The 14,466-nt window shown below is 34.8% G+C and overlaps 1 protein-coding gene across 5 annotated transcripts in view; it reads right to left on the reverse strand.

The window, feature by feature from the left end:
• HS3ST5 (heparan sulfate-glucosamine 3-sulfotransferase 5) overlaps window positions 1-14,466 on the reverse strand; it is a 256,859-nt gene that overhangs the window by 138,944 nt on the left and 103,449 nt on the right. For all 5 annotated transcript variants that reach the window (XM_045843796.1, XM_045843797.1, XM_045843793.1 and 2 more), the window contains exon 2: window positions 10,088-10,279. The gene's annotated coding sequence lies outside the window, so the exon portion shown is untranslated. The remainder of the gene's footprint in view (window positions 1-10,087; window positions 10,280-14,466) is intronic.

The following is a 14,466-nucleotide window of genomic DNA, read 5'->3' on the forward strand; positions in this document are numbered from 1 at the left end:
TCTCTGCTCTATTATAACTGCTAAAATTGTTTTCCAGTGAGTTGCTTAATTTTGTCTTGGGAGGGTTCAAAGAGTTCTCACATGACTGTACCATTTCCTAAAGATGCTGAGGAACCCAGGGCCCAGATGTTACTGAAGCTGTTTTATAAACTCAGCCCTTTACTATTTATATTTTATCCTTCCACAATCCTTAAAAAATAATACAGTATATTTCATTTTTGCTATATATACTGATTAATAGATTAAATATTTCATGGCTTCATAAATAATTTCACTTTTTTTCAAAGAAAAAATCTCAAAAGATTATTCTAATTTTTTAAAGTCATTTCTGGTAATGTTGAAGAAATTACCCAATAAGTGAGTTATTTTGGTATTTAGGGCACACTCACTAATCAGAGCGCTTGGTGCAATACAAAGGAATGGTCAGCTCTCCTTAATTAAACAAACAAACAAAGCATTTTAATTATGATCAATGGAAAATCTCAGGTAGAGTGATATACCAGAAACATGGACTGGGAGTTTAAAGAATGGGTTCCTGTCCTAATTTTCTACTAATTGGCTTCCTGGACCTGTATATACCATCTAACCTGCACAAATTACTCTCTTTGGGACTCTGTTTTCACACCTGTAAAATAAAGGCAGTTGGACTAGAATTTCTGGGATCACTTCCAGCACAAACAGGCTGTGATTCTGTATCATTGGTAGTTAGAGATATATGTGGTTATTAACATGAAAATAATTCTCAAAGTGGCACCACAAAATGAACTAAATTAGAAATGATGATAGGTTATTTTTTAGGAATAAATACTCAAATTTAGAGTTCAGTACTCATTTTTCTGAGGATTAAATAAGAATTAAATAAGAATGTTATCTAAAGGGTCCATAACTAGATATTTTCAAAATCCAGGTTAATTCTAAAAGTTAATGTATTCTTATCCAACAGTTACATGTTTTTGAACTAATCTGGCACTGCTTAATATCATTGTCAAAGATGTGGTTATAGTGATGTTGTAATAATTTAAAATGATAAATTGTAAACCATCAGGAAAAACATAAATAAATTTAAATCTACTATAAATTTAATTCTTCATTGTTTGACCTCTCTGGAAATTCCACAGCAGTATCTGGAGAGCACTTGTCATTAGACTGTGCGTAACAAAACCAAGCAGAGAACTCTGAAGCTAACAGTCAGTAAACATGTGCAGTGGATTGCTTTAATTTGGGGGAAATCGAAGGTCAGTATCTCAAGTATGAATGTCAATGAGTGGAAGCTTATTAGTAAAAACAGGAAATCTGCACAACAGTCATTTCATAATGACCCCACTCTGCAAGTCTGACCCACATATTCTGATTTTAAGACAACTGGACTGAACATAAAAAACAAACAAAACAAAACATCTGCCAGATAACCTGGAACAAATGGCACCATATCTTAACCCACCCCCTGCCTCCTAACACATTGTCCCCTCCTTGTCATGCCTTTAATCTATTTTTCTTGCTTTCATACCTTATGATACTACACAGTTCACTTACTTGTATTACTTATCACCTGCATGTCCCAAAAGAATGCCATGTTTCGTTCACTGATGCATCTAAGTCCTGGAACAGCCTGGCACTTAGTGGTTACTAACTACACACTTGGGGAATCAATAAACAAATGAAGTTTGCAGTGGATTACCATGTATCCGGGTGTGGGTCTTATTCTTAGCTGAAATCATAATTCTGTGTATTAAAAACAAACATCAAGCCAGTGTAGTTTGTAAAGTTCATACTGGGTCTGTTGGGGCATTTACTTCCTCTATTACAAAAATAAAATCAATCATTAAATTTGGTGCAGTGAAAACGCAGCTGTCATGGTATGCTGCTTTCGTACCTCACTCTTGAAAGCGGAGCAGCTAACGGAAGGCTGGAGTGGATTGCATAAGTGTGAGGGTGGTGACAGAGCAACCTGTGGTTGTAAAATATTGACTCTGACCTTAACTACTCAATTTTAATGAAATTGAATTGGTGAAACTTCCATCTAGAATTTTCTTTTTTATTAACTTTTTTTTAGATTTTATTTATTTATTTTTAGAGAGGGAAGGGAGTGAGAAAGAGAGAGAGAAGCATCAATGTGCGGTTGCTGGGGGTTATGGCCTGCAACCCAGGTATGTACCCTGACTGGGAATAGAACCTGCGATGCTTTGGCTCGCAGCCCCCGCTCAATCCACTGAGCTATGCCAGCCAGGGCTTAGAATTTTCTTATTCAAAGGGTAAGACTAGTGTCATAGTGACCTATACATAATAATGTGTTTACATCATTTTGTTTATATCTATAAGATGATGATTATTCTAATAGCAGTAGACAAAAATGATATTGGAGCAATCTACTTTTTCAGACAAAGTAAGGAAATTTTGGTCTACATGCTTGAGGCTTAGTAGAGAGAAAGAAATTAAAATGGAAGAAATTTATGTAAAACAGAAAAACTGTGCTATTCAGGAAAAAATTGCTCCTATAAAGTATAATAGCTTCACTTAAATGTGTTTGCTGAAATAATATATCATAAAGGCCAATGTATTCAGTTTGAATTTTTGAATATTTTTATCCCTTTATTTTAATAAGAGTGTCACGTACCGGCATACATGACACTTCTTCCCATTTTTAGGTCAGAAAAAATAGGCTTTTTTCTCTCATAATTTTTATGCTCTACAAAGTTTCCCATCATAAACCTCTTTGCATTTATTATAAGTAGGTATTACATTAGAAAAGCAATTTGACTCTATTCCATTTCACCTGGGAGGCTAAGCAGCTTTGCATGAGTTAATGGGACTGTGCTGGACGGATGTGTGAACCTGGAACTGAAGTTTTACCTAGTTGTTTCCTCCCGAATTTAGGGCTCTGCAAAACGAACACAGGAGACCTGCTGCGAGGAGGATAGGAAAATTATCATAATCTGCATCTCTAAATTGAACGAGAATTTTTGCTCAGCAGAAACCTCTTGACTGCAAAAACTCTGAAATTACACCCTGCTGTTAAGTATACCTGTCTGCAAGCAGTGCAGCGTGTTTTTGAGTGAGGAGCAGGGCTGATGATTAATCAATCCCATTACTGTTGAGGGTTCAAAAGAATTATTTCCCAAAATAACTTAAATTGCTTTGTTGTCTTTAAAAATTACATACTCATCATGACAATATATAAAAGCTCAGAGAAAAATGGTTAAAAGCCATCTGAACATCTTTCCAGACAACTTTCTCAGTGTGGAGGCACAGAGACATATGCATGTGATTTCATATGAAGAGGATCATATGAAAAGTGCAATCTTTAAGGTGTTTGGAAACTTTTAATTCTAAAGTGAAACAAGACAGTTTACATATGCACATTTATATACACACACATAGATGTGGCTGAATTTTAGTATTTCATTGGCTTACAGCCATTATGTTATCTGAGGGGAGATTAAAAACTGATAACGCTTATTATGTATATTATAGATTTTAATAAGTGCATTTTATTCAGCACACACTGCATTACATTTTTGGATATGGGAAATGTCAAAGAAAGTATTTAGACCCTGCCATCTAATACAGATTATGAGTACTCTGAAAAAAAAAAGAATACTATTGGGATGGGGCGAATCAAACCTTCAGCTATACTTCACTTCAAATGAGTTTAATACATTTATTTATGGTCCTACTGGAGCTGCCTTCTTTTCAAAAAAAGAAAGAACTTATAACCCTTTTTTGTTGATTAAAAATTGTCATTAATCAAGTACTTAATATTTGGTTAATAAGTAGTTTTAATTATCATTAAAATAGAAATCCCTTTGAAAATAAAAACAACAGAAGTGTTTTGCTTTGTAATACTGAAGATGACTTTCTAGACTTAGGACAGCATGTAAAATATGGACTGTTGGCAATTCTTGAGATGTTTTTAGAAGTTAAGTTCATTTGCTCAACAAACACCTATGGTAGCTCTTAAAGGTATTATTTCTTCATGATTGTATGCCTTTATCATCTATAATACCCATCAAGCATTCACTCTAAGGTTTCTCTTGTCTTAATTAACCCTTTTTGGCCCTAATGTTCATCTATTATGATACTAAGATTCTATGGTAGCCCCCGTATCCTCAGTTTCACCTCCTTCAGTTTTAGTCACCTACAGTCAGCCTTGATCCAAAAACATTAGATGGAAAATTCAAGATAGCACTTCATGAGTTTTAAATGGGGCCTGGCCCTGAGTAGTGGAATGAAATCTTGAGCGGTCCCACTCCGTCCCCTTGTCCAGTGCATCCACACTGGGTGTGCTGCCTATCCTGTAGTCACTTCAAAGCTGTCTCAGTTATATGACAGAGGGAGCTCATTCACATAACTTTTATCACAGTAAGTTCTTATCCTATTTTATTATTTGTAGCTGTTAGTATCTTATTGTGCCCAATTAATAAATTAAACTTTATCATAAGCATGTGTGAATAGAAAATATTTATATATAGGGGTTAGTACTATCTGTGGTTTTAGGCATCTACTGGGTGTTTTCAATGTATCACCCCCAGATAAAAGGGGGCCACTGTAAGTCTTAATTTCTTTAGGTTGCATTGGTGTAGTACACCTTTGCCTACCCTTTCATTTTCAAGTTTTTTGTTTAAAAGTTTTTTAAAGATTTTATTTATTTATTTTTAGAGAGAGGGGAAGGGAAGGAGAAATAGAGGGAAAGAAACATCAATGTGTGGTTGCCTCTGTCACACCCCCTTGGAGGCCTGGCCTGCAACCCAGGCATATGCCCAGACTGAGAATTGAACCGGTGACTGGTTTGCAGGCCCACACTCAATCCACTGAGTTACACCAGCCGAGGCTCATTTTCATGTTTTTGAATGACTGTTTTGGTTGTGTTTCAGGTTGTGATCCAACCTGAAAAAATATTTTTTTAAAGAAATATATGGATTTATTTATGTTTACCAATATGAAAGAATGAGAGATATTTTGTCATAATATTTTAAGTTTTCTGAAAAAGGTTTTGAAAAGTCTATCATTATATGGCTATTTGCCTTGCTTAAATTTGTGTGTAGTTTTTAAGAATATTTAGCAGGGTGTACATTTTCTTTTAATTTCTAAATTAAAACTTCATATAGTAACCTTGAACTTTACATCTTTGGAATATTTACTCTATCCTTATTATAGGTGATAGAAAAATAGGCATATATTTTCCTCTCCCCCACCCCCCACCATTCTTTACCACCGAATGTTAGGCAATAGGTGACCTTTCTTAGTATCTTTGTTTTCTACTTTTCAATATGTTTATACTTTTCTGACTTGATTTAATTGGTTTAAAGGATATCCACTGATTCCTAGATACTGAGAATGAAGCAACTAGCTAATTTAGTATAGGCACCAACTTCCTTCTTTTGTGCCCGCCCACTTTTTTTAGCTGCTTCAGTGCTACAGGATATTATACTTTTATGCACTATTCTGTCACCCTGATCTACATTTTATTTGATTCAGCTTGAGTTAAATACGTTCAATGCTCACAATTACTGGCAGTTCTTTTGCAGTAGTTTCTACAGTTACCCCTTGGTTTGATGGAGTTTGTCCCTTAATAGTTGTCTCAAGAAAGGCCCATAATAACATAACTTCCTGAGTTCCTCTAGGTTCAGAATATTTGTCTCAAGCTTTGATACCTTGAAACAAAGTTTGGCTGGCTATAAAACCCTTGGTGTCTACTTTATTCCCTGTAATGATGGTGAATTAATGATCTAAATCTTTGTTGGATATCTCAATTTTTTACTAGGAGGTTTTTTTTTTTAAGTTTTGCCAAAGTTGGTCTACTTGAAAACTTCTAATAGAGCATCCTATAGTCTCTTCTATATAAAACCCTCTAAATAGTCCTCTTCTCCAGTATAAAAGAAACAAGGCATTGAAGAAAAGTTCTTAAGGTCAAAATAGCTTCAAAGTACCTTTTAGTAGACTTAATGATTTTTTTATTCCATTAGTTCATGTCACTGCATCTTCCTTGCCCTCCTTGTGCCTTCCTCATAGTAGTCTTTGAAAGCAAGTCAGAGTTGTGTCAGAGCTGTGTCAGAGCTGGAAGGGCCCACTATGATCATCCGGTGCAAAGGCCTTTTTTAGACTGAGGAAACTGATGCCCAGGGAATGGTAAAGAGATCTTCCCAAGGCCATGCCAGTAACAGGAAGTTGAGTCTGACCTTGAACTCCAGTGAGTCCCAGGCAAGAATTCTTCCTACTTCAATGAGTCTTTCAAAAAAATAATGATCTTCTGCATGTGTGTGTGGTGAAAACATTAAAATCTACTCTCTTAATTATGTGAGGCAATGAATATGTTAACTAGTCTTTTTTTGGTAACAATTTTGTAATATATACATGTATCAAATCATCACGTTGTATACCTTAAACGTACATAAAGTTGTATGTCCATTATATTGCACTAAAGCTGGAAAAATGCAATAATAAAAAATGCTTTATTGCTCTGGAAATAACTCAATGTATGCCCTCTTACTTAGGAGAATTTACCTGCTGTCTGCTTGGTAAGTATTATTTCATGTTTTCTTTCAAATATTTATGGAATGACACATGCAGAAAAGCTCTGTCAGAGAACTTTCAGTGGGTTTTTTGTTCATTTACACAAATTGTCACTTCCATTTTCTGTTTCTTGAAACTGGGAAACTTCAGATAAATACAGAGTTTGTTTTCCTACCCCAAACTCCCTAAACCATCATTTTGAAATCAAATTACACAGCTTATGCTTAAAACATAAGGGCCAGATTCTATCTTCAAATATACCACCCACTCTCTAACAGCAGAATTTGGCCCTAAAAACCCATTAACAAATATTGTCATTAAACTAAACAGCTAATTACTTTGGATTCAGACAGAATGAACAAAAATCATAGGCCGACCGCAGCTGGTAGTGATAATGGCGAGACTAACCGTATGTTGCATTGGAGATTTAAAGAACAAAGACATATTAATACTAATGTAATCAAAAATACAAAATTGGCCTCCAAATGGAGATAACCGTTATATTTAGAAAAGTCTTGAAAGCACATTGGTATCATCTAATACAAGAAAGGAAGTCTGTTTCTAATCAGTGCTTAATAAAGAGTGAAACTTGAGAAATTCCTTCTGTTGCAATATTCCACAAATGAATTACATCTAAAAATCATTTTGATCTAATAGGAAATACTACTCTCATAGTCACATCAGTGTAATACTGTAAAATGAAAGGGCTTGCTTTAAGGCTATTTTAAATAACTGGTAGCAGAGCTATGTGATAGTTCTACAAAAGTGAATTAACCAGCTAACTGAATATTTTCCAAGCCCTCAAAAATATGTTAAAATTATATTAATAATGCATATTTTAGAAAAAGTTTTATAGACCCTGAACAGTAATAAAATCAACCATAATTTCATCAATTGAGCATAATTATTAATAATATTTTAGTATCTATTACTTCAGTTTCTCTTCCTATGCATCTGTAGCTTTTTAAATAAAAGAGGCCATATTCATAATATGGTTTTATAACTTGTTTTCACTTACAGCATAATGAACATTTCCCCACAGTAGTAATTACATGTTTACTGCATACATTTTAATGACTTCCCAACTTCTTAAATTGAGAATAATAAACACATTTTTATCTTTTAGGATATCTCACAAGTATTATAATACTGTTTTATAATAACACTATATTCCCCAGAGATTCTTACATATTTAAGTCTCCTTTCTCCTCTACTGAATGGTCTCAGATGGCTCTACTGTTCATGAACTATAACTTACTTTTAGCTCTAATTTCCCTCAATATCAGATGTCCGTACAAAGCTGACCCAGCCTGAAATACACCTAAACTTCTTGTTTTCATTTCTTGATTAATGACATGGAAGATAATCCACAGATGACTAAAATAATTAATAATTTTAAATTCAATTACATTTATAAGTACTCAGGTTTTTTTCTCCATTTCTTCAACTTTCATCTTGGAGGAAAATTTCTCACTATCTCCCTTACCCAAGAAATCATTATTGAAAAGCACTTAGTTTCTCCTGGTTAGTACGGCATACCTGACCAGTTTGATATTTCCTGCTCTTCATATCAAGCTTTCATATGGAGAGTTTGGAAGAAATACGGAAGACCAGACTAGAAGATCTCAGAGGTCCATTTGTGCTCTGAAACTTTATGCTTCTATGCCTCTATGGTTCTATAAAGTTTTTGTAATTTATTCTTTTGTTGTATATTTTACTCCCTGAGTGTGAAGGCTGCCTCACGCAGGTTCCCTGAAACCGCACTGTGAGTTTTCTTTAGGAAGCCGCAATTTAAGATAAATACGCCAATGATCATGAACGTGACTCACTTGAGGAACCAATTCCAGTCTCTCCACCTGCTCCTCTGCAAAGTGAGAAAAATGAAAAAGGAAAAGCAAAAAAGACAGAGCCAAGCAGGAGTTTCTATGTTATGCTTTTCTGAATTGAGAAAATACAGATTTGTACTAACTTAAATCTAATTTGGAGACTTCATTGAATCAAAAGCTTGTGTCCTATATACTTCAGGATTTTACAATCTTGTGTACTATATATTTTAGGGTTTTATCATCAGATATGACAATATTACTATTAAGAATAATTCTGACACCAAATGCTTGTGAAAATTTATTATTATAGTTAGTCCAATTACACTAATCTCTAGTTTTGATTACTTGAAGAAGTGTTGCCTCATTACATATGTATATGACTATATTAATTTCTTTGTGTAATACCAATAGCTAACATGTATACCTATTTGGCATTATAAGAAAACACTTCTTTCTGATTAAAGGTTTATTTTTACCTTTTGATATTTTATGGACAACAAGTTCTACAAAATATGAACAAGTATACACAAAGACTGACAGGAGAGAAGAAAATATTTGTCAGCTTGAAATTCAATCAGAGGAGTTTAATTAAAAACCTTACTTTTTACTATAAAAACAGTATCACATTGTACTTGTCTGGAATCATCACAATTTAAGATCTGGATATGTCTCTACTAATTGCTTCTTTTACTGAAATTATAAAAGAAAATATTTTATAAAGTTAAAACTGCAAATAATAAAAGTGAATTTGCTAAATGAGATGTAGAAACTAGAAATACAAAAAAGTGATAATAAATGTACATGTAACCTGTTATATAAATATATCATGTGACTTATACATTTTTATTTGTAAAAGAAAGAGTAGCTAATGATGTATCAAGCTGATCTGTTCCTTTGAAATCTAAGGCTGAGTTTTAAAAATAAAGAGAAAAAATATCCCCTCGAAAATGTATAAATGCTTAGCCAACCTTGGTAAGAGCTCATTATTTTCATCATGTAGTTATTTCTTGGAAATGGATCAATAACCATAACATCTGCATAAATTACAACACTACACAGAACAGAGAGCCAGCTGAAGAGAGCAGTGACAGGACCGTCACTCTGAAAGAGAAATAGAGACACCTGAGAATGTGCTCAAGATACTGCATCTTTAAAAGGAATATTACAGAGAATTAAGAATTCAATTTGAAGGGGTTGAGAAAAAAGCACTAATTTAGTGCCTCTGTTCTAAAATCATCCCTTATTTATTCTTGTGACTGGAGGAAATGACATGAAACCAATTTAATATAAGTCATTGTTTCTCAAAACCTCAAGACCCACCCATCAGGATCACTCTGGGGTGGGTAACTGCAAAAACTAAGATTGCTGGGCCACATCCCAGACCTAGTGAATCTCTCCGTGAAATATGTGCAGAAATCAGCATTTTAAGGGCCTTCTCCTATCCCCATGTCACTCTTATGCACATTTAAATTTTAGGACCAAAACACAATGTCATACTATTTTCTGTAAAACTGATGACCAGATATCAAACTCACCATTGTGCCTTGACTGTGTATACATATAAATGGCACACAGCAACTTTTAAACTTTGTATTTTATTTTCCTTTTTGTTGTGAAACTGTACATAGCTAGCTATTATATTCTATCACTGCTTTTACTTTTATATTATTAAACTATATTAAATATTCACTTTTGATGTCATTAAGAGTTACAAAGAAACGTGAGTTATGTTACTTCCAAACTTCACTCACCTTCAAATCCTTATGTTTATTCAGAAAGGTCTGAACATATATGAGGGAAATTTTCAAGAAGAGTATGTGAAGTGGATTTTCTGTTTGATTTCCAAGTGCTCCAAGGCTGGACAAGGAGACTCCTTAGGTGGACACCAGAAACACCACTGAGCAGGGAAGACGACTCTGAAGCCTCTGGGTACTTGATTATATCTGAACAGAACAGAAAAACAAGTAATTGGTTACCTGAAATTCACAGAGAATTGTTACGGAGAAGGTTATTTTCAGCAAACGAGCAGTGTTACTAAATTTAAAGTTGGCCTGATTTGCTGCTCCCTGATTTAGCAGTTGTCATTTAAAATTTCATGTCATCATGCAGTCAGAATTGCATGATGCTGCTGCCTGCAGAGGATTCTGGTTGAATTCATGTTGCTTTAATTGGCTATTTTTTCCAAACATTGCATCAAGTGGTACAATTAATTAATTTTATTTTTGATATGCAGGTGCTACATTTTGGTGCTGAATTTCTTTCTAAGTCAAGGTTGATGAGGGCTCTTGGAAATATATCCTTATGTGAGACTCTATTACACCCTGTAAAAGATAAAATACGATACTTTTACTAAATCCTCATGGAGTCATTTGCTACTTTTGCTATATTTTCTTTCACATGAATACTTGTCAAGATAATTAGACATATATAAAAATATTATCCTTTCTAGACAATATGCATTCCTTACTCAGTGAAACCAAAGTTCTAGCACCTTTGCTGAAAAAGTTACTCAGACATTGTTAATGGCTAATGGAAAAAGAATAAAACATCTATTTGTAAAATTGGTAATCAGTGATATAAATATTCTCCTAAATGGTAGAGGAACCAACATATACAGATAAATGCACAGTCGGACATGAAAGGGGTGTCATGCACATACAAGCTCCGAGTATGAGGGGTCCCCCAAAACTGGAACTTATGTGTAAAAAACTATATTTATTCTTACATGTTTAAAGTTCAGTCACTTTCAAAGTACTCTCCATTTGATGCAATACACCCATCAAGACGTTTTTTCCACTGCTTAAAACAGTTTTTGAACTCGCCAATTTTGATGACTTTTAGTCCTTCTGCCATTTTTTGTTTCACCTCCTTCACACTGGAAAAATGTTTCCCTTTAAGGACTTTTTTCATCCATGGAAACAAAAACTAGGTTGCTTGGGCGAGAGGTGGAGTGAATAGGTAGGGTGGGGTATGGGAGTCACGCTGGTTTTCGTCAAAAACTGGTAAACATCCAGTGTAGTGTGGACAGGTGGGGTTGCAAATTACCCATCATGAAGTGGGCAAACACACTGAAAGAGTCTTCAAAAAAAATTCACTGAAGCCAAACGCCACCATTCACAACCATGCCAGCTGGTGAACTGATACAGGTGGATTCCTAGAGCACACAACTAGCAGGGGAAGTCAGTACTAAAAGAGGCCTGCTCTCCATAAGATAATTCCAGTTTTGGGGATCCCCCTTCATACACTGTAAAACAGTGGGTTTTTATGGAAGACTACTGCTTGGTCACTTAAAAACCATTCTCAACTTTTTTCTTTTTTAATGTGTCTCCCAAATAGATGGTAGGAAATCAAATGTTCACTCTCCCAGTGTTCCTTCTTATAGTTTATGGGTCAGAATGAGGTCACATGACTTCTGGGTAAGAAATTCAGGCATTTTTTTTATTAATAAATAGAGAAATTCCTGTTCCTCTTCTCCCTTGCACACAATTCCTTGCCTTGAATGAGGATGTGATACTTGGAAGTAGAGCAGTCATCTTGTGAACATGATGTAAACATAAAGTTCACAGAAAACCAAGGAATAGGCCCCTGTTATTGATGAACAGCTGAACCAACACTATGCATTGCTTCCTCTGGAGATGTTTAAACCATTGGGATTCCTGTTGTTTGCTAACAGAATCATTGCAGGTCAACGAAGTGTTCAAAAACCTCTTGTAAATTTTGCTGCAATGGTTCTAGTGACAGCTGTGTTTTCACACTGCATTGTAATCTGCACATTCTCATTCTGGGGGTTCAAGGGCAGCCTTCATTGTGAGAGAGGTTGGAACTTGCCTTCTTTGGACTCCTAGGAAAGTTGTGCTTTTATGAGAGAATGGGTCACAGAATGGTGGCAAATAATTAGAACAAAATGAAATGGAAAGCCAAGGTCAGAGCTAGGTTTAGAAGAAGAGGGTCCAGAATTGTGGTAAAATCTCATCTTTGCCTCCATGTCAAAGCTATCACATTAGTCAAAATCTCAGTGGAAGAGTTTGAAGCTCCACTCCCAAGTTCATTCTTCTTATTTTCTAAGTCCTGTGGATTCTCTGCAAAATACTATTCAAATCCATCATTTCATTGCCATCTTCCTTTCATCAACATTTCTTATTCAACCACAGTCTGGGCTTTCACTATTTTCTAGACTATTGCCATAGACTCTTTAACAAATTTTCCTTTTTTTTTCTTAAGCATTATAGTATATACTATTGTTAAGATTCAACTTCCTAAGACATTTCTTTGAGTCCCTCTTCTGCTCAAAATATAAGAGCTCCCTTTGGTCTATTGGATAAAATTGAAGGTCCTTAACTCCCTATAATATAGGCATTTAAGACTCCTTGTAATATAGATTCTTCCAGATTTCCCTTCTCCCTTCCTAACACTCTAACTGGTTTGGTGGAAAGATTTATCTCCACACCAGAGGTGCACCGTGAAAAGTTTAGAGCAATCGGTGTATCTCAGTTTTTACATAAAATGTTAGGGATGAGTGCATGACCTCAATAGGTCAAAGACCTCCAATGTGGCTTTTTTTTTGTTGCCCTATTATGTAAACAAGACAAAAAAAAACCCTTTCTTTCTGAAAATGGCAATATGAACATGTAGCCTCAAGAACTACTGGCAACCTGCCAAAATTTATGTCAACATCAAAGAAATAGCTGAGAAATAGAAAAAGAGAAACTGGTTTCTGAGCATGTTGTTTCACCCTAGACAGAGCTTTTTTTGCAGGTGGAATACCCTGAACTTTTCCATTTGTGTGAATTTATAGATTCTTTTTCTTTTTTTTTTTTTTTTGGTTAAGCCAGTTTGGCTTGGTAACTCTGTTACTTGCAACCAAAAAGATCTTTGTAATTTGTTTATTTATATTTTTATTGTGTAATTGCCATTTCATTCACTTCTACTTCTCTTTGTTTTTATCTATAGTCTACCATTTTTTCATGATCTAGCCCTCCGCATCATGACTTGTTTTCAGATGTTTCTAATTCACAGTGAGAGAACTCTAACCTATTTCTCACTGCATAAGAGAGCTCTCTAAGGTGTATGATACTCTCATTTGATGATGACCCTTAAGTATTATCCTTAGGCTAACTTTTTCTTCTCTTATTTCAGACTTTTGTTTTTAACAAAATAGTTGACGTCTCAGCTATTGGATGTCTTTAGGTCTCCCCCAACTGAATTCGTCTGTACTGAACACACAAAAACCTAGCTCTCAAACACAGCTCTCTGCCAGCATGCCCTGTGTTTGCAAACAGCACCATCAGCTGTCGGTTGGATGAGCCAATAAAGGTCTTGGACATTTTAAAAAGGATTCAGATTCTTATTTTTCCTCTCAACCTTAGTATCTGATCACCAAATACTTTTGATTTTGTTTCCTAAATACTTTTCAAATCTGTCTACTTTGTCTCTTTTCTTTTATATGCTCCTTTTCTCTCTCCTCCTCTACTACCACCAGCACCAGCACCCGTCCCTGCACCTTTAATCCCTTGCCTGTTGCCTGGAATATTGCATGACTTATTCTTTTTGCTTCCTATCTCACATTTTGTTTTCATACAGTATATTCTCCTAATGGCATTTAAAGTGATCTTTGAAAAATACACAAATGATCATGTCAGTCCCTTGTTAAAAAACCTTCAATACCTTCCCATTTGTCTTAGAATAAAGATCAAGGATTTACATCATCCAATCCCTACCTAACTTTCCAGCCTCAACTTTCTATAATACAGTGACCATTTCTGTTCTTAAATACCCTCATTTTTAAATACCCAGAATGCAGCAGAGTGTTTAGCACATAGTAGACACTCATGAAATATTTGTTGAAAACAAATAACTTTTGAACACAAACCATCTTGAATCTTTATGTTCCCTGTATGTTTTATTTTCTGAATTAAAAGTACATTAAATCCAAAGAAATGTCCTATTTCTTTGTCTCTGTATCAGGATGCTATGTACACAGTAGGGGTTCAGAAGGTATTCAATTATATTGATATTGACATTTCTACTTTGAATCCTTTCTAAAGGCTTAAGTTTATTCTCACTGTCGAATAAGTTATCACTTACCTATAAGATTAAGATTAAACAAGGGAAATATATTATTATTCTGTCA

This window comes from Phyllostomus hastatus, unplaced genomic scaffold (assembly GCF_019186645.2).
Source record: "Phyllostomus hastatus isolate PE091 unplaced genomic scaffold, TTU_PhHast_1.1 phas_contig_40, whole genome shotgun sequence".
Taxonomy (NCBI): Eukaryota; Metazoa; Chordata; class Mammalia; order Chiroptera; family Phyllostomidae; genus Phyllostomus; species Phyllostomus hastatus.